This window comes from Ochotona curzoniae, unplaced genomic scaffold (assembly GCF_017591425.1).
Source record: "Ochotona curzoniae isolate NIBS_2020 unplaced genomic scaffold, NIBS_Ocur_1.0 contig_43, whole genome shotgun sequence".
Classification (NCBI taxonomy): domain Eukaryota; kingdom Metazoa; phylum Chordata; class Mammalia; order Lagomorpha; family Ochotonidae; genus Ochotona; species Ochotona curzoniae.
In genome coordinates this window covers 28,372,307-28,397,556 of record NW_024466218.1, presented here as the reverse complement: position 1 = coordinate 28,397,556, position 25,250 = coordinate 28,372,307, and the positions used below count along the sequence as shown (strand labels likewise).

At 42.2% G+C, this 25,250-nt stretch overlaps 1 long non-coding RNA gene across 1 annotated transcript in view; it reads right to left on the bottom strand.

The window, feature by feature from the left end:
- LOC121159707 overlaps positions 1-12,462 on the bottom strand; it is a 108,103-nt gene extending 95,641 nt beyond the window's left edge. Inside the window, exon 1 of the long non-coding RNA XR_005884408.1 lies at positions 12,241-12,462. This is a non-coding gene — a long non-coding RNA (uncharacterized LOC121159707). The remainder of the gene's footprint in view (positions 1-12,240) is intronic.
- Positions 12,463-25,250: the final 12,788 nt, after the last annotated feature.

Genomic DNA, 25,250 nt, shown 5'->3' with positions numbered 1-25,250 from the left:
ACACACACACACAAAAGATGTTATTCACATCTTCATTTAGACACCCAAGACAGAGTCTTAAGAAGCAAAGTTTCAGGAGCTCTCTCTCTCTCTCTCTCTCTCTCTGACACTCAGCCATTAGCCTGAACATATTAGGAGTTGAACAATCCTGCTAATAGAATGATTGGGAGCAAATAGGCTTTTTCTCCCAGCTCAGATAATATCAGAAAACAAGCATTTAGTACAGCTAAATAAAAGCACTACAGTAAGAATTATTAGGGAATAAAACAGAAATTTGGAAAGAAATTTGGAAAGAAATATGTGACAAGTTCCATTTAAGATACTCATTTTAAAAAAAAAAATCTCATATTACCAAATGAAAATATCTGGTAGGAAACTAGGTGAAAGCTTAGAGTAGCAGGAGAGAGGTCTGGGAGAGCTATGTGAAGATGACGGTGAAGGAGGTGGCCCTCAGATAATCTGTAGCCTGAGAAGGAAAGATGGTTGCAGAACCCTGAAGCATGGAAATTAGTAAACGGTGATCATAAGGAGGGATGGCAGAGTTCCAACGAACGAGGGAGTTAAAATGCACAAGGGAGGCCAAGCAAAGGGACGACTTCACAGAGGGAGCAGTGCTCTGTGTCGGACCAGGAACACAAGTGAAATAAATACAGAAGATGTTCTACTGCCTGTGCAGACGGAAGGTGATTAGAAGCTTGGGGGAATGGTTTCCGGAAAGCAGCAACGGGAGCTTCTTTCACCTGCTGTACCTACAGACACATTCCATCTGCTTGCATCTCCCTGACTTTCCACAGGTTTCCTAAATCAAGCACAATTTTTAAGCCATGGTATAGGTGCAAAAAGATAATCCTCTTAGTAAAAAAAAAGTAATTTTTTTAATATTAATTCTGTCCTCTTAAATGAACATTACAGCTTTTATCAGGCAATGGGGGAAAAACAAAAACAAAAGGGAATAACCGACCAAATTTCCACTGGGAATGTTAAGTTACAAGTGCACAAGGTTAAGACCCAAGACCAGTCTCTTTGATTCATTCCTCTCTCTGCCCCAGTGTAGCAATGTTTGATGCCGGAAGGCTTCTTACTAGCACAAAATGTAAGCTCCAGTGGAATGTTCAGAACTTTGAAATGGACACAGATCCAGACAACTCCATGCAATATGGCCAGAGATAGCAGCTGGACACGATACAACAAGTGGTCAACAGGGCCTCTGCAGAATTTTATGCAAGGCTGAGGGAACAATCCCACACAGCTTGCAGAGGCAATCACGAGAAACACACACACTTTCTCCATCACAGGCTACTCTCCTGCTATACGGGTTATGGCAGAAATGCTCTTCAAAAGGAAACAGAATGACCTGATAAGGTTCAAAATGCAAGTGATAATCCATAACGCAGTGCCAATTTGTTTCTATTTTAGAGACATCCTTTGACAAGCACCACTCTAGAGCAGCCATTAGATCCAGCGGTGAGAACTCCAGTCAGGATGCCCGAAGAACCTATCAGAGGACCTACAGCTGATCTCCTGTTTCCTGCTAATGTAGCCCCCGAGAGGCTCCCCAACACCGACCTGGGGGAACCCTGATGGAGTTCCCAGCACCTGACCTCACTCCCAACAGTCCTGGTGAAGCTCTAAGGAGTGAACGAGAGGGTGGTGTGCTGGTCTTCCTCTGCCTCTCACATAAATCTTTTTGAAAACCATCACTTGTAGTTATTTACCACTGGAACTCATTTTCTTTTTCATTTGAGCTAAATGTCAGGTTAGACCTTATCCGAATTTATACTTATCAGTGGCTAACTTAAGCCAGCAGCTTTTTCCTCCAATTTCCAAATTTTGCTTTTCCTATGGGGCTTTCTTGCCTTACACAAATGAACCATATCCAGGCAGAATCAGAAGTACCTGATGTGCCTTCCAAGGCTACAGAACTCTTTGTCCAAGTCCCATCATGTGATTGTAGGTTTTGACTTTTATTGCAAAATCCTAAATAAAAGAACTTCTTTATTTATACTTAAGATCTCACCACAGGATCTTATCCTAGTGTAGCAGGTCTTACATGAACGTCTTCTGGTGTATTTAGAAACCGTGACTTCTTTCACGTTTATGATGTCACAGTGAGTTGACCCTAATACTGTAAAATCAAAGAGAAAGAAAGCAATGCTTCCATCTGACTCATTTATTCTGCAACATGAGGATGTCCTTTCAGATGAGGCATAGGAGGCCAGAAGAGCCTGGTAATATTTTAATAAACACATGCCAAGATTATTTACCGTCATGGCTGTGTGCCATTGCTGAATCCAACCTCTGACAGGTGCTCACCCTATTTCTCTGTGACACTCACAATTTAAGCTTTCTGAAAATTTTATTTTGAGAATTCTATTATCATTTGGCTTTGAGACAAACCTACTCAACTAAACTTGTTGCTTACCAATTTCAATGATTTGGAGTATTTACTCATTCCTGTATTCATGTATCCATGGGCAAAAATTTATTGAAAGTTCAGCTTGTGTCACTGAACAAAATGCCTCATGGAATTTAGAGTCCAGTGCAAGTAAATAAAATCTTCCAGAAATAAATTTTTAAAGCATGCAGCAAGTGAGAAGAAAACTCAAACACTGTCTTTGATCTCTTGTTCCAAGTGGTTTATAAAAACCTTTCACAGTGAATCATAAGCATGCAGAGACACAGAACTTAACAGAGCAAACAAAACAGCACGCCACAAATGCTACAAGTGCATTTCACTGTGCCCAGTGTCCTGGTGTCAATACAAATCAAATCATTCAAATAATTAAAGATTTGAGTAGAAACTATAATTATTGGAATGTCTTATAATTGAGCATTATTAACGTCTGGGCAAGTAAATTAAAAACTAAATGAGACATTCAATTTATTTATGAAAAATGAATACTTACCTCACAGAGATAATGAGAAGTTCAATTGTTCATGCACTTGAACTTGTTCTCACAAATCAATTTTCTAAAAATAACCCTTACAATTAGAAGCCACAAACAGCTGGATGTTAATTCTAAAACGGAAGTCATATCAATGGGACGCCACCAATGACAATTAAACTGGTCTTCTACATAAAGATAATCAAAAAGCAGCCAAGATTTCTAACCGAATCACACTCATGCTTAATACACACTTGGGAAAATGTTCATACGTCCACACTATTCATGGTTAGGCTTGCAACAAATAAAAATACTGAAATCAGTCAGTGGGTACAACAGACCGAAATCAGTGCTGAGCACGTGACAGAATCTTTAGTTTAAATAAGCCTTTCAAAAATAATGTGGGAAAGTATATCATAAGGAAATAGACTATCCAAATGTTTTTTAAAAACCACCACCTCACATAGCTGTCTCATTCATATACAATATATTTGTATGTGTATATATATATATATATATACATATCTACACAAAAAAAAAACAGAAAAAAGAGGCAAACATGGAAAATCACTGACTGTGATGAAGAAAAACATAACATAAAAACCACGTGTCATTTTTAAAAGACATGTCTTAATTCAAATCATAAAAGTAACATGTCACGTGATGGCATAAAATGTTAATATATTCTACAAAGAATTAATGCTCAATGGGCCTGGCACAATAGCCTAGTGTCTAAATACTTGCTTTTCATGCACCAGGATCCCATGCGGACACTGGTTCATGTCCTGATTGCTCCAATTCCCATCCAGCTCTCTGCTTGTGGCCTGGGAAAGCAGTCGAGGACGACCCAAAGCCTTGGGACCCTGCACACATGTGGGAGACCTGGAGGAAGTTCCTGGCTCCTGGCTTCGGATTGGCATAGCACCGGCCATTGCAGTCACTTGGGGAGTGAACCAATGGACAGAAGATCTTTCCCTCTGTCTCTCCTTCTCTCTGTATATCTGACTTTGCAATAAAAATAAATAAATCTTAAAAAAAAATGGATGTTGGAGCTGACCCCTGGCCACATGGCGGCCAGGGCCCCCAAACCCGACCAAGCTTGTCTCCCGGAATGCAACCGGCAGTCTTCGCGCCCACTCGGAAGGCTGCTTTGGGGAGGCTGGACTCCCCACGCGTGGCCCTTTTCGGGCCTAGCGTGGTAACAGGTACCACCCCCCAACCCCGGGCCGGTGGCGCTAGGGGCGTGGCCAGACCCAAGCCCGGGCCGGGAGGAGGGGCGGGGCCGGCGCGCGGGGAGCTGACCCCTGGCCACATGGCGGCCAGGGCCCCCAAACCCGACCAAGCTTGTCTCCCGGAATGCAACTGGCAGTCTTCGCGCCCACTCGGAAGGCTGCTTTGGGGCGGCCAGTGCTCCAGTTGGCGCCAGGCTTCGCCTGCTGGCCGCCCGGCCAGAGAGCCCTGAGAAATTGGTTCTCTGTATGCTGCTCAAGACGGCTTCATGCTGAAGCTATAGCGTTTTGGGGACACCTAGCAACCCTAAATTTTCCAATGGCTGTAAATCTCCCTCAGACGAATCTGCTGCTATCATGGTTTCACTCCATAAGTTCCGAATGATTGTAACTCCCAATACAATGTCAATTCCTTATGATACACAGTAACTGGGTGGGAACACAGAGAAATCTCTCATTTCCCTTGAAAAAGCTAGGAATCCACGTAGTGTAACCTGCGGGAACTAGATAAGTATCTTAAAGTTGATAGATCCAGATCAGCACTAGACAACAGCAAAAGCTACAACGACACACAGGGGAATTAGGAACGACCCAAACAGTCTATTAACAAGAGGTCATATGCACAGAATAGGGGAGAACCCCAGAGCGGAACAGGGGGACTGGAGGAGGCTTATCCCCCACCCGTAAGGACTCCCAGACTCTCACCAAGGTCTATCAGAACGGACACAAGAACGTCAACGCAACTGCCAAAGAGAATACGAGGACCTGGAATGCTTTCGAATGCTGTGAACCCAGAGGACAGACACCCCCTCTCTTTGGACCAACTACACGAGATGGAGGAAGCCCGAGTCCTTCCACACAGGAACCAACGACATCAGAACAACGACTAGGAACCACGATTGGTCATCAGAACCAGAAGATCAATAAACTTCCGGCGGGACAGTGGGGGAGGAATCCTCTCCAGTCCTTACCTAGTTTAAGCTCTGGGCCTCCACCCCCTATAATGACCAACAAGGTTCCTCCTAAACCCCCCTCCCCCCTTCACACACACACACTTACACACACACTCATATACACACACTAATAGGATGAGATTACCAAAGAACAATAAAGATAGGTCATCAAGGACTCACTCATATACTATTAGATGGAACATAAAGAACAAGAACTCATTAGCAAGGTATGAGAGATTTCTCTGCAACACCCCCCAAAATCGTTACACACCTCAATTGAGGAGGTGACATCGAAATAGTTGTAGAAGGTAATCAAGAACTTACATGTAATTTTTACATAATGTCTACTCAACACTATGTCAGACACCTAATGTTTGCCTGGATTTAACCTGTAATTTATGCTTGGTTGATTGTTACTTTTTTGAACCTGTCACTGATACTGTCTAAACCCAAAGGTGTGGAAGAATTGAACTTTTTTTTTTTTTAACATATTGTTCACTCAACACTATACCAATTAACCCCATAACATTGTATATCGACGCTGAAGTTTTGTTGGGGATTTTAACTGACCGGAACTTTGCTCTGTTGGCTCTACCTTCAGACCAGAGAGGGTCTCCCCAAGAGGCCACTGAACTTGTCTGGACAATGAGACGCTGGACTTTATGCTAGGTACATGCTCACAATGTAGGAATTTCAACTGAACTTGAACCGTTGTGCAGCAAGATGGAGCAATCCACTATGGGAGGAGGGGTGTGGGAGGGGCGGGGGGACTCCCCAATGCTTATAAAACTGTTTCACATAATACAATGATAATAAAATAAAAATTAAAAAAAAATGGATGTTTTAGGCCCAGTGTGATGGCCAAGTCCTTGCCTTACATGTGCCAGGACCCCATATGGGTGCTGCTCTACTTCCCATTCAGCTCCTTGTTTCTGGCCTGAGAGAGCAGTAGAGGATGGCCCAAGGTCTTGTGATCCTGCACTTTCGGGAGTGGGAGACCTGGAGGAGAATCCTGGCCCCTGGCTTCAAATCAGCTCAACTCCGACCATTGCAGCCACTTAGGCAGCGATCTAGAGGATGGAAGAACTTCTATCTGCTTCTCCTTCTCTCTGTAAATGTACCTTTCTAATAAAAATAAATAAATCTTCAAAAAAATCCTTAAAAACAGATATTGAACATTTCAAAGGTTAGCCTTGATGGTGACAGTGAAGAGCACCACAAACAGATGACGGAGTCTCCATTTCTTATTTCACTCTTCGTGCCCTTGTTTTGGAGCACACGTCAACACCCTAAGGTGCTAGACTGTCAACCAGCTCAGTGGTTCTCCAGAAAGATGTCCCCAAGGGAAAAACGAAAGCCTTGCATACTGAGCACCCATCATAGAAGAGAAACCATTTCTGGTAAGCACTTCCAATGCTTAGTCTATAGGCTGGGGCCAAAGCTTAGTCTGTGGACGGGGGACTGTAGGAGGGCGGGAACACGTTCAGGGATTAAAACAGCGATGTGTGGTTTTCAAAGTCTCCGTCAGTTTTACTGGTAGTTTAGCTTCCATGGGCAGTACTCAATTCATAGGAAATCTTCCCATCTGAAATAAAGCATAAAGCTAAAAGGGGCGTGACAGCAATACTGCTGGATCAGCCACAAAGTGACGTTAGCTTTACCGCCATTTTTCACTTTTGTTGTGTTGTGCTGCCTCTCTCTTTAACGCAGTGGGTATGACTTTCACTTTTTTTTCCAGATGATGGAAAAAAATAACTCCCTTTCATTGAAAAAATGTATAAACGCTAAGAAATTGAGGATTTAAATAGCTGAAATGACAGAAGACTGCTTAAGAAAATACATTTTGCTTTTGTCAATCAACATTATCCTTGCACAGGATCCTGGGCAAACAACAGCAAATGTGCTTCTTCCTTCCTCATTAGATAGGCAGAGATCAACTGCATCATGCAGAATGAAATTTAAAATATTTTATCAAACAGTGTAATAGTGACTTATCTTTCAGAGCCTCCAATGACAAGTGATGTCGTGCTAATCTCTTTGCACAGCCAACCACATTACACAACCAGACTGAAAACTACATATCATCTCCACATGCAGGTAGGAAATTAAGAAAAAATCAAACAAATAAAACCATTAGGTGGCAAAGTCATAGTTCAACTTAACCCAATTCCTTCCAAAGTCAGGGTATATACTAACTAAATAATGCACTCACTTCAGCAGCACATATACTAAAATTGGAAGGATAAATAATGTTTATATCTGTTATACTAACTATATAAATAGTATTTATGCTAACTACATAGTGTTTATACCTACTGTATATATATTTAAATTACAAATAGATCAAAATTATTATAGAAAAATGCATTGTGAAAGAAACTGTGCTAATCTTAATTATAGGTAAGGACTTCTTTTTAAGGAGATGTCCCATCCACTGGTTTGTTCACTCCTCAAATGTCTGCAAGAACTTAGTCTGGGCCAGCCAGAAGTTAGGAGCCAGGAACCCAATTCAGGTCTCCCACATGAGTGGCAGAGACCCAACCACTTAAACCATCACCTGCTACCTCCTAAGATACACATTAGCAGTTAGCTGGGATAAACAGCAGAGCTAGAACTCTGCCATGTGGTGGGGCATCCCAACACAGTGTCAGCCATGAGGCCCACTGTCAAGCCAGGGTAAGGACTCCTGCTTTCTAAAAACTGCAAGGAATACAAAGAATTATGATAGAGTCTCCATGCTGAAGACAGAACCAAACGCATAATTTTAAAAGAAGAGCTTGAGCACTAAGTTCCACAGAACTCAACTGATAGAAACAGATGCAGAAGGATTAATGTGGTCTGAAATGAGCAAGGAAGACTAAGACCCAAAGGGCAGAAGGCCTATTGTGACCTACACTGTGCCACAAATGGGGTCAATGCAAATGTTCCTATGGGGCCACAGACTGAAGGAGTAGGGAAAACCCTGAGATTGGATGGGAACATTTCTGCAAGAAGGAGCTTATTAAGCCTTCATCTTGTCAACTGCATGCATGATCTGCAGACATTAAGAATCACTAGGATTGGGCCTGGCACAGTAGTCTAGTGGCTAAAGCCTTCACCTTTCACACACCAGTTCATATCCCAGCGGCCCCACTTCCCATCTAGCTCCCTGCTTGTGGCCTGTGAATGCACCTGAGGACAGCCCAGAGCCTTGGGACCCTGCACCCTCATGAAAGACCTGGAAGAGGCTGCTGGATTGGCATAGTTCCAGCTGTTGTGGCCGCTTAGGGAGTAAATCAGCAGAAGGAAGATCCTTCTCAGTCTCTCCCTCTCTCTGTAAGTCTGACTTTCCAATAAAAATAAATAAATCTTTTCTAAAAATCGCTAGAGTCAGTGTAGGGCATGAAAAGGAGGTTTATATACGTATGTAATTTATTTTTTTAACTTTTCATATTATAATACTTAACAGTTCACATGAACTTGCAAAGGCTGTAAATACAGATCCCAGCCACTCTTTATCCAGTCCCCATGGTGATTACATCTTAGGGAATCACAGTTTAACCTCAAATCAGAAATTGACATTGGTCCTGTGTGCTTTTTATTTTTTCTTCATTAATGTCATTTTACTTTTAACTGACTAATAATTATATTTACAAATGAGGTACAACGTGAGGTTTGATACACATATATACTGTGGAATGAGCAAATCCAAAGAAGTTGGTATAGCCATCTTTTAGCTGCAGCAGGATAACATGAATGCGGCAGGCACCACAACACAGCCTTATCACCAAACCATTTTACAAGTAACTTTAGATTTTACCATAAGCAGTGCCAGAAATTCAGAAAGTTGATATTAGTAGATAACAATATAGAATTATCTATCATCGTATGACCCAGAGGTAAACATGATTTGCCTTTTAATGGTTACCTTTTATATTTTCATGTAATTATTAGTCCATTTGTAATTTTTAAAATACTATATTCCATTCTGTTTGGCAATCTGTCTTTCCCTCCTGGCTATCATTTCCATAACATGAATTATCTAGTGTGTTTCAATGGTTACACAGCAAACACGGCAGAGAAAATCTGCTCTCCGGAACCAATTTAGCATTCTAATTGAATCCTTTATCATCCGTGGACTCATGAATGTTCTTTAAAGAAATTGCTGTAAACACCAAAAAGCAGCCCTGGTGATCAAGGTAGGTGAAGAAGGGCAGAGGCGGTGATGTGCTAGATGAAACCATTGCTTGGCACATCCACGTCCCATGGCACAGTGCCTAGTTCAAGTCTAGGTACTTTGCTTCCAATCCAGTTTTTTGCTAATGCACAGCCTTGGAGTTAGCAGATGAGAAAGACTCAACGCCCGAATGCCCCCACCCACAAGGATCCTGGATGTGGGTGTTTTGGAAAATAACCAGCCAACGGAAGCTTCTCTTTCCTTCACTTACCCTCTCCTGTCCTCCTCCCTCTTGACTTCCTGCCCCCTTCTATTTCTTTATGTCTCTACACTGTTCAAACACATAAAAAGTAGTGGCAAGCACATACTATTTTTCTTTTTTACCAGGCTTAAATCACTTAACCTGTGTTCCATTTGCTACAATTTCATCCTATTTATGGCCAAATAAAACACCATTGTGTATGCCTAACACCCATTTTTATACCAAGTCTGCACACACAAATCCCACCATCTTGCCAAGTGTAGTGGTCTAGTCTGTATCGGCTTCATTCTTTAAAATTAGCCTCAAACCCGTCTCTGTCTTTAAATTCCTTCACTATATTCCATCCATCACATCCTCATGTAACTACTGCATTGTAGCCTGCCTTGTTACATTTCTGTGTTGTCTTACCTCTTCAGTAAACCTGCGAGTGTTGCTATTACATGCTGCACCTAATGCTGGGCATTTGACAAATATGTTGCACATTAAATACTTATTTGACAAAAATCATTCCAGACCTGAGAGACAGTGACTAAGAAGCCTCCAACACTCATGGAGTCATTGCTCCCAAACTGGGAGGGAATCCAGGTCTCCTGTCACTGGTGTCCCTCCGCTGCTGCTCTCCTAACTTACTCTCTGCGTGTGATCTTTATCTGAGATTCCTCTTCTCCTGAGCACGATTGCAATCACACGCTGTGAGGTTTTGTATGGAAGCTGGCTCCAAACCTAAGAGCTTGCTGAGAAAGCTGGCATCCTTTTGGTTCAAGCACACCCTGTAATTTTGCACTCAAATCAACATCCAGGAGAAGCTGATGCAATTGAGATTTATTTCCAAGCATGCCAGAGCACCTGTGCCTTGAAACCACACTCGCCTGTGAATCCAGAGGCCACCTGAGAGGCACACTCTCTCAAGCCACACTTGAGTACAGCCAGACAGCACCTACCTGAACTAATCTGTATCACCACTCGACTCCAGGCCTTTCAGCAAACAAGGCATTAGCTCACAGGACTTTGAAGAGCTAAATTGCTTTTTTTTTTTTTTTTTTAAAGATTTATTTTTATTATTTTTTAATTGGAAAGGCGGATATACAGAGAGGAGAGACAGAGAGGAAGATCTTCCGTCCGATGATTCACTCCCCAAGTGAGCGCAACGGGCCGATACTTTGCCGATCCGAAGCCAGGAGCCTCTTCCGGGTCTCCCACACGGGTGCAGGGTCCCAAAGCTTTGGGCCGTCCTCGACTGCTTTCCCAGGCCACAGGCAGGGAGCTGGAAGGGAAGCGGGGCTGCCGGGATTAGAACCGGCGCCCATATGGGATCCCGGGCGTGCTAGGCGAGGACCTTAACCACTTGCGCCACCGCGCCGGGCCCTAAATTGCTTTTTTAACAGGAATCATTAAAATGCTAAAATGCTGAAGATTTGGAAAACGAATATACTTCATTTACCTCTGAAGTAACATATCAGCTTTTTCCTCCTTGAATTTAAATTTTAAGCCACAAATGAAGAAAATGCTTCTATTCAAAGCAGAGAAGAAAGTCACCCTTTTATATCTTCATTAAACCTTCTCTTAGGAAGAACCACTTTCATTTTTCCATCAAATGGATATACAGAAATCGTATCATAAATAATTACAAGAAGTAATTTGCTAGATTAATTAGAAATTGGAGGTAGGAATCATAGAAATCAATAAAAACCATATATGGTCGTCCAAACTCCTGTCTATTTAGATGATATTTATGAATATGAAGCTATATTTTTAGTTCATGTAAGCCTAAAATTTTTGGCCCTTACAGTCTTTGATTCTAGATTCAATGTCCAAATTACAAGTGAAATAGGCGCCTACTTAGCACTATCCATGATTTTACTACATAAATGCTATACTAATTGAGGTTTTCCTTGTGCAACCAATAGTTAAAGACTTTAAAAAGCCCACTATAACTAGTGCCTACCTACAATTAAATATATAGCACATAGACTCTGTTCCTGGGGTAGGTATCTGGTACAGCGATGAAATCACTGCTTGGGATGTCTACACGCCCCTTGAGAGCTCCTGTGCTCATAAGTCCCAGCTCTGCTTCAAGCCAAATTCCCACAACACACATGCTGGGAGCCAGGAGGGGATGATCCAAGTGACCCTGCTCCCAACATGAAAACCCCAGACGGAGACTTGAGCTCTGGGCTCCTAGTTCTTCCCTGACCCAACCCGGCCTACTGCAAGCACTTGGGAAGGAAACAAGAAACAAGAGGAAGAAAGATATCCCTTTTGTTTTCTCTCTCTCTGCCTTTCAAATAAATAAAATGCTGACATTTTCTTTCAAATTTATATTTTTATGATGCTTCCAAGTGGTGTGAACTTCAATTTAACTGGAATGCATTTGGTAAACTTATGAAGGAAATGAGCAGGCAGAATAATTCTCTAATATACTTTCAGTGTCGGGTAAAGGGAAACATACAATCACTTGGAAAGTAGAGTTGGAAATGAGTCAACGATGACATTCACAATTTTGCAATGCTAGAAAGAGTACATCAGTGTCCATGAAAGTTGGACTTGCCTTTCATTAGCCAGTAATCTGATATACACTCACTTTTCTCTTTGAAACACTTCCTGAAAGCAATAAATTCAGAAAAAAACAAACATTTGTATTAATTCCATCTACTCCAAATGCAAATCAAGTATATTTTCTGTAACATTACCCTCTGGCTCATAATGAACATAATACAGAAAATGCCATGTGAGTCATAAAAATAAAAGGGCCTACCTGGCTTCATAAGTGTGCAGGGACCTAGACAGTCGACTTAAAGGAAAATATGAAGAGAGCAGGTCTGGGAGACTGAGCACAGAACTCGAGCTAGTTTCAGTGAAAATCTCCCATGTGAGTCATCGCTGGCACAAACTGGAATACCTGCAGAGGAGTGATGAACTTGAATTTAATTTGGCAATGCGCATGCAGGTCTAATCGCCCAACTGAAGATACAACAGCACATTTCCATGAAGATATGTTTTGAACCATATTCTAGTATTAGAAGATGCAGAGCACTAATGGGAAATATATCCAATTCTTAAGGAAATGATTGACAAGGCTAACAAGGACATCCATGGGAGGATTCTAGATAGGATTCACAACCCATAATAGGCCTAAGGGCAACAGGTCAGAGCTGAGGAAGAAGCTCAGTGAGAGATTAGCAGCACAGCGAGGTTAACAGAAAAGCGAGACTTGCTCACTTTGGAGGACTGACCGCACCCCCCACCAACGCTGAGCCTGGAGCAGACTGAGTCATCAAGGCCGATTACAGTGAGGATGACTCTATGCGTTTCATGATCAACACAGAAACTGTGGGTGGTAAGTTGAGAGGTGATGAACAGGTCAATCAACAAATAAACCAATGATTCCAGAAAAAGAGTACAAGCCTATGAGAGATACGGCAAATGACAGTACACCCACCCTAATACAACACATTGTTTTAATTGGAATTGTAATGTTTCTCACAATCGGTCCATCAGTCCCCAATTTAGAGTTTATTATTATACCTATTCCCAAAGGAAGAATATCATCAATACACACACAAACACGCTCGGGAAATCTCACAAAATAGTCTCTGGTTATTTATATATTTATTGTTATATAAAAAAATGAAATGTAAAAAGAGGAGTACTTGGTAGGCTACCTGTGAGTAAACAAAATGGATTGGAGTAAATCTGTATATCTTTTTCTATGGACATTAAAAACAATCTCTGCTAAAGCAAGAAGAAATCTGAAGGAGCCTCAATACACAATGAAGGAGGGAGAGATTCCTTACTGTACATTCATCTTATGCTTTTGCATATAAATTGTTATATGAATCTGCCTCATATTTAAAATAGAGCATTTTTAGATGTGAATAGACAACTTATATATTTGATTATCATTTAGATTAGAAATATGCAAACACCTAAGAGCCATGTTACAAGAAAGAATTGTGAATATGAGAGCCAACTATTTAAAAAAGGGGGAGGATCTTAAGATAACTGCTGTCCGCTATAACAAAATCTGGCTTGAAATTCCCAGAAGTCGAGAAATCATGGAAAACCAGGTCAGTTACATAACACCATTGTTTATGACAGAGCAGGGATATTATCCAGTTCCCAGTTATGAATACTGGAGCAAACACGGGCCCCACAAGAAAGAGAACATCCTTTACCTGAAGTTTTGCTACATTAAAATTTTGAATTAATAAGATGATAAATACATAAATACAATAGCATGCTACTTGTACTGTTGTGCGCTTGGCTAAACTGAAACCAAATTCCCCAGATTCCTTTCCCTACAGGATCACAATTTCGTTTGGGAGAAACACCTCCATTGGAAGTGAGATTTAGATGCTGCAGTGGAGTAGTAGCCATTGCTTGCTAACAGTCCTCGTGGTGAGGACGGTCTAAAACACCAGGATACCCTAGCTCGTCCCCATTCTCTTCCTCTCCAGTTTGTCCCTTTACCCAGATGCCAGTCTGCTTACTGAGAGCAACACGAAATCCCCACCATGCAGAAGTGACAGCCTCCAGAGAACTGCAGCAGTCGCCCACGGTGATCCCATCTGAGCAGCCACAATCACCGGGCCTTGGCAGCTTCACATCATCCTCTTGTGCCAGGGCCTCGGAACTGATTTGTGATTTTTCTTTGATCCTCCAAACTTCCCCTAAGGGGTTTCATTTCCCACATTTTTTCAATTACATCTTATTTCTATAGTAAACTCTTATCCCATAGCCTTCACATTGCTTCTGCTTCCTCTATTGACTCTAACCAGGACAGCCGATATGGGCCAAGGTCAGCAACACTAAAGCACATGTCACAGGAGAGTTTCCTTGTATTGGCATGTGCATTCAGAATTCAGTCAGGTAAGACTTGAAGAAGAAAGCCCAAATGGATGAAGTACAAGGAAACAGGAATGAGGAACAGAGAACCAAACAAATAAGCAAAATAACAGAGAGTAGAAAAAAATTTAAGTGGTATGGAGAACAAGAGAACAAGACATACAGCTGTGGGGTTGGCACGGTAGTGTAGCAAAATAATCCTCTGCCTGCAAGTGCCAGTGTCCCATATGGGTGCCAGTTTGTGCCCTGGCTGCTCCACTTCCACAGCTGTCTGCTCATGACCCATGAAATCAGCAGAGGATGGCCTAAGCCTTGGGCCCCTGCACTCACATGGCAAGCTGGCAAGAAGCTCTTGGCTCCTAGCTTCAAATCAAACTCAGCTCGGCTCTTGCCCTTGTGGCCATCTGAAGAGTGAACCAACAGATGGAGACCTCTTTCTGTCTGTCTGTCTCTCCTTCCCGTTCTGTAAAAATCTGTATTTCAAATAAAAATTTTAAAATATTTTAAAAAGAAAGATATACATGTCGTTATAAACAGAATGCTGCCACCTGACTGTCCCTGGTTCCTACCACTGTGTTGGCCAAGGATGTCTTCCATTTTCCCTTTTCCTCTGGGGCTTGTAGCAGCCCTCTGCCCCATCCTTAAGTCAAGATCCTAGAAAATCTATCCTCCTTGTTCTCCTTGTTATGTGGGGAATTTTACAGATGGTCCTTAAAAGAGAGAAAAATCTTTTCTGTGCTCCCCTCAAAGACATGTCTGTTTTACAGACCTTCACAGACCCCAGGCTTGCATGAACAACATGCTTTCAAAAACCTGGTTTACATGCACAGTTAGACTCTTCCTGCCCATGTCTTAAGTTAACACTTTACTCAGCCTCAAAGCAATCCACTCTATAAGAGTTTAAGAGAATACTTCAACTGGAAACTTAGCTATGAGTGCGGATTTCTAATTATCTAATTTAACTTTGGATTTGAGCTCGGAAAACTCAATGTCATAGTTTGACTCCTTGTATCCTCCCTGACCTACTGAGAATGACATGAATAGTAATAATAAAATACGTACTGGGCTCTCACCATGTCCTGAGACCAACATCAACCCATTTAGACTTTACAGCAACCATCCAATGGAACACCTATATTACATTCATATCACAATTAAACAGGTCTGGAGAGAGTAAACAATTCTTCCAAACAACATAACCGATATGTTTAAACAGTCATTTAAGTCACTGAACCATTAGATATGTTTGCTTTGTGGAAATGGGTATCAAACGGAACCTCACGATTTGATCACAAAACAATCCATACACATCATGTTATCAGACTTCCTAGTGGTGCCGTTCATATACTGTTAATACACTATAAAACCAAATACACTGATTGACTGTCCTGCGTGAGTAAAAGGCTATTTTACCTGTGCATCAAGATCAACTACTGCAGACATGTACATTAGCCCTAACATGCCAGTGTGACTCTTCCAATATGGAAGACATGTCCTTCATGGATGTCCTTTGTGGAAAGAGACCTTTGCTGTGGCAGGGTGCCACACATTCCATTCTAAACACTACAGTTACAGAAACAAAATCTATAAGGAAGGGAATCCAGGGCATAACTCCTTGTAACCTTTATTTCCAGAATTTCATTCACAAGACCCTGTTGCTTTTCACTTTGCTTCTCACAAGGACAGTCACACAAAATCTGCTTTGAAGCACAGAAACCTCAGAATACAAATCAGGGTCATTAGGACCGTAACATTCATGGTGCCCATTTAAGCAAATAAAGATCAACTTATTCTAAAGTTAATCTTAAATGATACTTAAGGAATCAAATATCAATAAATTGCAAGTAATTAAGGATAATTTCTAATCCATTTGGATGGATTTCTAAATCATAGAAAGTCAATACATTCTACAATTAATCCTAAACTAACTTTCCCTAAGCAAAACACAAGAGCTAACAACTGTAGTGGCAGAGGATCTATGCCCCAAACCAACTTGTTCTCATCTAGGATATTAGCTTGGGAGTCCCAGACCTGTCATCTATCGAAAATAAAGCTAGACTACAGATGGAGGAGAATGCCTAAAAGAATGATAGGATTGTAACTTAGAACATTTTCCCAGTACTCTGCTTGTAATATGCTTCTATTAGGCAACTATTCAAAATTACTTTGCATTCCTTAACAACACAGAAGTAAAAGATCCAAAACAAATTCAAGATCGGGAGAAAAAAGCAATCTTGAAAATCAAAATCTATCATAGTTATTTACAACTCAGATTAGGATAATCAGCCAGTAACACAGTTTGTTCACTAGGTGCTTATTCAACCAACATATATTGAGCTGCGGTACCTGGAAAGGTTTCAGAAATTAATGAGACCGATTCTCCAACTTACAGGTTCCTGATAAAATATGGCAAGATATTAACAGAGAAATGCTTCAGACCGGAGGCAAAAGAATGTGGGAGGTCAACTTTAAGTCCAGTCAGTATTTACAGAAGGTTTTCATTTTTACTCTTAAGGGACAAATAGTCTAGTTGTGAAAAACAAGAGTATGCTTGGAAAGGGAAAAAAAAAAAAAAGAAAACCAACTTGGAGATGCACAGAAGATGTATTTGATGGGAAGTAAACTCCAGAGAGGAGACTACAGGTTGGGGGAGCAGGAGTGAGGGAGAGAGATAAGGAGAGAGCAAGGGATGAAGGAAGGAAGAGGAAGAAGAGGGACAGAAAGATAAAGATGGAGACAGATGGTGGGGGGAGAGACAGGGAGCAAACAGGAGCATGGCACACGGGTCCCAAGGCACGCACTACAGGAATTCTTGGAAGACTGGCTCCCGACTGATTTTCTACAGCAGACAGCCTTATTCCAGTTAATATTATGCTGTGGATAATATTTCAAGGTTCAAAAATAATCAACTGACTTCACAGTTTGCTGAAACAATGCTAGAGTAATTCAGCTATAAAGAGCTAAACTGTAAGGTCAGTGCAGTGGCACAGCAAACAAATCCTCCACCCTGTGACACTGGCATCCCACATAGATGCCAGTTCATGCTGTGGCGGTTCTACTTCTAATACAGCTCTCTCTGGTAAGATAATCCATATCTCTGTACGTTACATAGCCTAAAAACTTACATACCAAAGAGTATATAACCTCTATAGTCTAAAATTTTCATAATTCTTACTCGTATATCTTTTCCCCCCAGATAAACAAAACAAAGAGCCTGGGGGAAAGAGTATCGGGGGTCCTCCCGTCCCGCGGAAGAAATCACCCGACACTTGAGAGAGTCTCCAAGGCGCTTTTATTCTGATCTTCCGTTCCGTCCGTTAACTCCGTTGTGACCGTTATGACCGTTATCACCGTTACGCTCCAGCCCCTCCCCCGCCAAGCCCCCCGCTTAACTGTCAAACTTGACCAATCAACTTAAAGAGAACCAAGGCACACCAATCAGGGCAAAGGGCCAATCACAGGGCAGGAAATGGTCAGTGCCCCCAACAGCTCCCCCTTCTTGTTTTATTAAGCAAGGGACCGTGCCTGTCTTAGGTGTTCCGAGTTCAGGCTCCCCTTACCCATCATGGGCTAACCACGTGGCTAGGAACGTGGCACCTGTCTTAGGTTGGTGAAGCCATATCGGATACTTACCCGTCTCTGGCTACCGGTCCAGCATGCCTAGCCAGACTTTTAGGGATTATCTGCTGTGAAGGGCAAGCACAGCTTGCACTAGCAGCTGCTGTTACTGCTGCTGACGCTGTGCTCAAGGATGAAGCATCCACAGACCCCAAAGAATGATATAAGGCCCATGGCTACTATACCAGCCCATTGGTGTGCAAAGGAAAGATCCTTTAGTATGCAATTTGTCCATTGCTTTACTGTGGCAATCTCTACTTTTGTCGTATGGACCAGCTTCCACTAGGGGATAGCGTAGCGGATAATTCTCTGGACAAATTCAGTGCTCGGGAACCATTGGTGACAATAGAGGGAGTGACACACATTCCAGGTAGACTAAGCACACAAGAGATCCCCATATGATGGAAATAAGTTGTGGAATGCATACCAGCACCACAGTGCCAGAGCCATTCCAACACTGGTTAAGGGCTCACTTAACTACAGAGCAATTAACAATAAACATAAATGGAGCTTGTACACATACATAAATAGCATTATAGATAACATAACAACTGCAATTAACTTTAACATTTTCTTCCCATATTCTAGAACTACTACTACTATAATTACAATTTCTTATCACTACCTTATCAATAAATGCAAAAGCTGATATATCTGAACACCCACCCCTATTAGTGCAAAGTACCCAGACATTCCAAGACTGAGCAGAAACAGATTGAACAGGGTTACCATATATATAGTTATACCCCACAAAGGCACAATTTGAACAGGTAGGAAATAAATTGGTCACAGCAAGATCAGGTGCTACTCTTCTAGGAGTCACAGTACTTTGACAGCAGTCCATTCTGGGGGCCATTTCCAAGGCCCTAGACAGCGAGTCAATATTTGCTGCACACCTTTTATGGTGCAGTTTTAGCTGGAGATTCTGGTTGTCTCCTCTCGGTATCTGAATGAACATCAGGCTGGTCAGCATCCACCACGTCCACAGGTTCATCTTGCTCCGGCTTTCTTATCACTCGCGTCAAACGTTCTGGCACCCACACCGGTCCATCAGAATCCTGCGGAAAAACACAAACCGCTCCTCGCGTCCGTCGTAAGACAGGATGCGGGCCCATCCATTGTTTTGTTAAAACATCCTTCCACATCACCCAATCTTTGCAGGGGCCTGCGCCAACAGTGTGGCGTTCGGCAGCAGAATGGCCATCCAAATCCAGAATCAAAAAGTTAAAAATATAAGTAACTAAAGCCAATTGATGTTTAGGACTTTTGGGATATAGGGTGGCTCCTACTCCCCCTTTTTGTTTTATTAATAATGCTTTGAGAGTTGCATGGGCACGCTCTACCACAGCCTGGCCTGTGGGATTATATGGGATGCCAGTAGAGTGTTTAATTGCAAATTCAGAACAAAACTTATCAAATGCTTTGGCTGCATAGGCAGGTCCATTATCAGTCTTATAACACTGGGGGACTCCCCAGGCTGCAAAAGCCTGAAGGCAGTGAGATATAACATCTTGAACCTTTTCCCCTGTATGAGCTGAGGCATAAAGAACCCCAGAGCAGGTATCAATAGAGACATGAACAAAAGAAAGGCGACCAAAACTGGGAACATGGGTAACATCCATCTGCCATATATGATTAGGCATAAGACCACGGGGATTAACCCCAAAGCAAGGCTGGGATAAAAATGGGACACAATTTTGGCATTGTCTAATAATACAAAAATATGGTTGGATCCAATTAGTATACCCCAATACCTGCTGGAAATCATTAAGGATCTTCAAACCATCCATTCTGATTTTTTTTTTTTTTTTTTTTTGCGTTTCCATAAGACTTTCTCACCTTCCTGTATACGTCCTCTGAATTTATCAGTGCCATCTGTCAGGCAAGACTTAATCAATGTCCAGAACCTGACCATTCCTGGAGGGATGGGCTCCTGCTGTTCTGCCCTAGCTAAGTCTCTGCCTAAGTGTTCCCATTGTGGCAGGATCAAAAGGCCCTCCTCCAGAAACCATACGGTCATCCTTTGCACCGTTTGCAAAAACAACAGTACCATCAGCAGTTTCTGTAATAAAGGCTGTATGTGCGCTGAAAAAGTTAAATTGGCCATATTTTTAACATCTCTGATCGCCACTAACCTGCAAACTTGACCGATTGTCAAATGGAGAAATTGATCGTTAACCGCGAACTTGAATGGGCGCTAGATCGCGATCCTGTATGGTGGTAAACTGCGATCGTGAATGGCGGCAAACCGCGATCGTGAATGGCGGTAAACCACGATCGTGAATGGCGGCAAACCACGATCGTGAATGGCGGCAAACCACGATCGTGAATGGCGGCAAACCCAGCTTTAATGGTCGCTACCCGCGAACTTGACTAACTTGACTCGTCGCTACCCGCGAACTTGACTAACTCGACTGGTCGCTACCCTGCGAACTTGGCTCGTCGCTAATCCGCGAACTTGACGTGCACATCCCCGCTGCTATCAGCGGCTCCCTGAGGTAACCTGAAACCTCAGCTTAAATGGGCCCCCCCGCTGCTGCGGCTTCCTGAGCAAAAAGCTCAGTTGTAAACTAATTCCCCGCTCTAAGCGGCTCCCTGAGCGATCTGCTCAGCTTACCTTCCTGGCGTTCACCAGCTGACTTCTATCGATTCACAGCGCCAGTTATCTTCTTTCTATCTGAGTCACAGCACCAGGTATATTCTATCCGAGTCACGGCACCAGATATCGGGGGTCCTCCCGTCCCGCGGAAGAAATCACCCGACACTTGAGAGAGTCTTCAAGGCGCCTTTATTCTGATCTTCCGTCCGTCGTCCGTTGATCCGTTGACCGTTATGACCGTTATATCCGTTACGCTCCAGCCCCTCCCCCGCCAAGCCCCCCGCTTAACTGTCAAACTTGACCAATCAACTTAAAGAGAACCAAGGCACACCAATCAGGGCAAAGGGCCAATCACAGGGCAGGAAATGGTCAGTGCCCCCAACAAAAGAGATCATATTTTGGAGGAAGAGTAATTTGCAAGAGATAAAACCAGGAATGTGAGGGAACTTAGTGTGCTCCAAGTGTCATGTGAAAGAAATTTTCACACAATGATAGTTGATACTCTTCTACATTTCTTTTCATGTTTGGGAAAGTGCAAGGTAATTTCAAATAGCATTAAGATACAGAGCATTTTGAAAGAGAAACATCATGCAGTACATTCAAGCAACAGGCCCCACTTCAGGAGCCATCCCAAGAGCAACTTGGTGTAAACTAAGGCAGGGTAAGTAGAAGTACAGACACAGACACAAAGATCTGGATAGCATGTGGATCGGTGGAATTGGGAAGAAGGGAGCAAGAAACAAAATGTTATTTCTAGAGCTTTATTTGGGTGATGACTAAAGTTGTGTGCTGTTGCTTTCTGTCCAAGTTCCCCATTGCTTCCTGTTGCTCAGAATCCTGACCTGATCTAATCCCTTGCATTGCGTGCTGTGCCAGCCACACTGCATCCTCGCTATCCTTCAAACAGACCAAGGATGCCTTGGGTTTGGCACAGATGTCCTTACAGATTGAAACGCTCCTCCCTCAAGTACCTGCTTAACTAACACAGTCACCTTCTCCCTGCGAAGGGCTGATGGCCCTGGCTAAATGCCAGCCTCCCAGCTTTTCCAATAATCTCTCCTCGACTTTCCTTTTAATAACCATTTTCTAGCTGAAACAAATAGACAATGTTTACATTCATTTTTTAGAAGGTAAGCTTTCAGTATCCAACAGCATCTAGACAAAATGATTCAGTAAGCAGCCAGAGCCAATGGTCTGGCATCAATAGAGGCTTGTTGAGTTACAGGTCAGAGACAAGATTACCCACAAAGGCATACATTACTCCAGCATGAGCACACAATATATTCCACTCATCTTAAACAGGGAAACCTCATTGGGAACTTATCATATATTCAGAAAAGCAATCAGAGCTTGGAAAAACAAACAGAAAAATGTTAGAAACTACAAAGATCCCCTCCAAGTACATCTACTGACGCTGGAACAGAGCCCTGCCCTTGCACCTAAGTATCACTTCTAGCTCTACAAATTAACTGCTGCCACTCCTCCAGCTCACGCCACTTCATCAAAGATCTGGAAGGTAACATTAGGTTTCCAAGTCTGCATTACTTGTCAGTGCACGGGGTCTCAGTGAACACAAGGAGGGAACCCTCACGCTCAACTTTCTGTCATTCGGACCAACAGGAATTCCTCCAGCAAGGAAGAGGTCTTTAGGCTCCCTGCAAGCTTAGCCCCACACATGTCCTACTCAAGGCACAGAATGGAGTCCAAAGTGTGGAAAATCAAACATGAAAACCTACTGCCAGCTACCATGAAAACAATGCAGGCATAAGAGCCAAGAACAATGTGTTACAGTGAACAGTCCAAAAAATGTGAAGTAAACATGGAAAAAGTAGCATTAAAGAAGGCAAAAGAAAGAGCTTAGTGAGCCAGTCATCAGTTCCAAATGCCACAGGGAGTTTCAAATGATAAATACCAAAAAGTGACTATAAGGTTTCTTAGTTTTAAAAAAGTTTCAAAGGAATAAATGTCAAAGAGAGCAGAATTCAGCGCTGTGAGAAATCAAGAGAAGACAGTGAGTTAGAGAACCTTTCAAGCCTCATTACCCTAAGTTCATAATTACACATCTCAGCATGCCCACTCCTTGAAATAGATGCAAAGGAAATAATTATGTTTTCATGTGGGGATATTCATATTAGTCAAAATGTGAAACTACCTAAATGCCCCAAAGCAGAATATACATTTACTAGAACATAACTGTGCATGAATGAAGTTGTCAATGGCCCATTATTGGGCAAATAAAACTGGAAATGCGTATCTGTTAAATAATGCAATGTAGACAGATAGTCTATGTATTTGCTCAATCTCTGGAATACTTGGAGCTGTAGTGTCAGGAAAGTGCACTGCTCCAGACTGTGAAATGAGAAGGCTGGTTTTCTCTCTCAACAAGCCGTGAGGGAACGTTTTTTATTCAGCAAAAGCAACTTGCTCTGTGATAGCATCAGGAACTTTCCATTCACCACCTTGATCACAGAGCCCCCCAGCCATGGTCAGCTGACCACAGCCTACTGACTCCTCCTCAGGAGCAACACGCTGTGTCCAGCAAGTGACACCCCCTCTGCTAACCTCTGAATGTTTGTGGCTCCCAAGGAGATGATTTCAGAAGCGGGGCACTTGGGAGGTGGTAAGATGGTGAGCAGAGTCCGTCTCACGGAGGACCACCCAGACTCCAGAATCACTATTTTATCTTCAAGCCACTTACTGTATGGTATTTTCTTGTGGTGGACAAAACAGACCAGGGCATTTCTCACTATCATTGATTTAATTCCACAGCACAGTGATTGCTTTATTAAGACAGGCAATAGGTCAATAAAATGCTCACAGAAATCTACCTTTCTTATATAAGCACATCAATACTTAAATGCCCAAATTAAGGGCATTTAAAAATTTTATTTCTTTGAAAACCAGATGACTACAACAACCGTGAATGTACCAGACTAAAGTAAAACTTCCACAGCCCCATCAGGGTCCCCGACATGGGCAGCAGGAACTCAACCGCTTGAGCCAACACCTTCTGCCTGCAGAATAAGATTAGCAGAGAGCTGGACTGGAAGCAGAGTAGGCAGGACTCAGTTCAAGCACTCAGACATGAGATACAGGAGTCCCATGCTGTAGCAGAACCTACTGCATCACTGTACCTGCCCCTAAACTCCTGATCATACATGGAACAATACGCAGACTGCAGCAACCATATTAACACAAAAAGTATTACATGTATGCCTAGGACAAAAGATGGAAATTTTTCTTTTAAATTTTGCCTTCTCTATATTAAACTCTCAATTAATGATTCCTGAGTTTTATAACCTATCTCATTTCTCAAAATCAAAAATTAATTACCAGATTTTTGGACTAATTCATTTGGATTTATTTGGCCAATAAAAATGCAAATTAATGTTTGAAATGTTCTTGATAATCGTGAGACTACTTTATGGATGCCCTAAATTGCAAAACAGCCATGAATCAAAAGATCAAAGAAATAAAATTAAAATTAAATTAAACACCCAAAGCCAGATTGAAAAAAATATTAAAATATTACATAATATCCCTGTAGTGGCCTTGCTGAATAATTCATTAAAAATAAAATGCTGCTACAACAAACAAAACATCTAGTTTTGAGTAGCTGCCTGTAGATTTGCACTTATCTCATATTCTGAAAGCATCTGAAGAAACTGACAATAAAAGGCAAATATAAAAGAAAACCATGAAAATGTTTCCTAAGAAGAAAAAGCGTGACTGATAAATAGTGAAGATGGTACTGTTCAATGGAAAACAGCACAGTAAGGATAGTTGAAACCCAAGAAAAAAATACCCAGCACTGGGCTTCAACACTGCCAAGACACAAAAGACCCCTACAAATTGAGTCTCTCTTTATCTTTGGCACTTAGGTTGGCAAGACTGTGTTGTCATAACAGAAGAAAATTACTTTCTTTGAGTAGCTCCCCCATCAGAAAATTGCGCTGTTTTATTCAAATATTACAATCAACCAGGTGACCCAAGATAAAACTGTCAGGAAAATAAGACTTCTGTTTTCGGACCCGGCGCAATAGCCTAATGGCTAAAGTCCTCACCTTAAATACACCAGGTTCCCATATTTGCACAGGCTCTAATCCTGCCAGTCCCGTTTCCCATTCGGCTCCCTGCTTGTGGCCTGGGAAAGCAGTCAAGGACAACCCAGACGTTTGGGACCCTGCACCCGCATGGAAGACCCAGAGGAGGCTCCAGGCTCCTGGCTTCAGATTGACAGTTCCAGCCATTGAAGCCACTTGGGAAGTGAACTATCAGACAGAAAACCCTCCTCTCTGTCTCTCTTCCTCTCTGTATATCTACCTTTCCAATAAGAATAAATCAATCTATTTTTTTTTCATTTTATGACACAGGTTCATAGGCTCTGGGATTCCCCCAACCCCTCCCCAAGTCCCCCCCGCCATATTGATTTTCTCCATATTGTTACAGTAGTACAGATCATAACCAATCATAATGCCATCATTGAGGGCATGAACCATGCAGAGAGTCCAGCATATTATTGTCCAGATAAATTCAACAGTTTTTTTGGGAGACCATTCTTGGTCTGAAAGTAGAGCTGGCAGGATATCATCCCCTCTAATGAAAAACCACTACACAACTTCAATAGCTTCAAAATTTTTAAAAAATAATAATAAACACAAAAGATTTCTGCTTTCTCCATCTAGTGTTTGAGCATTTCCATC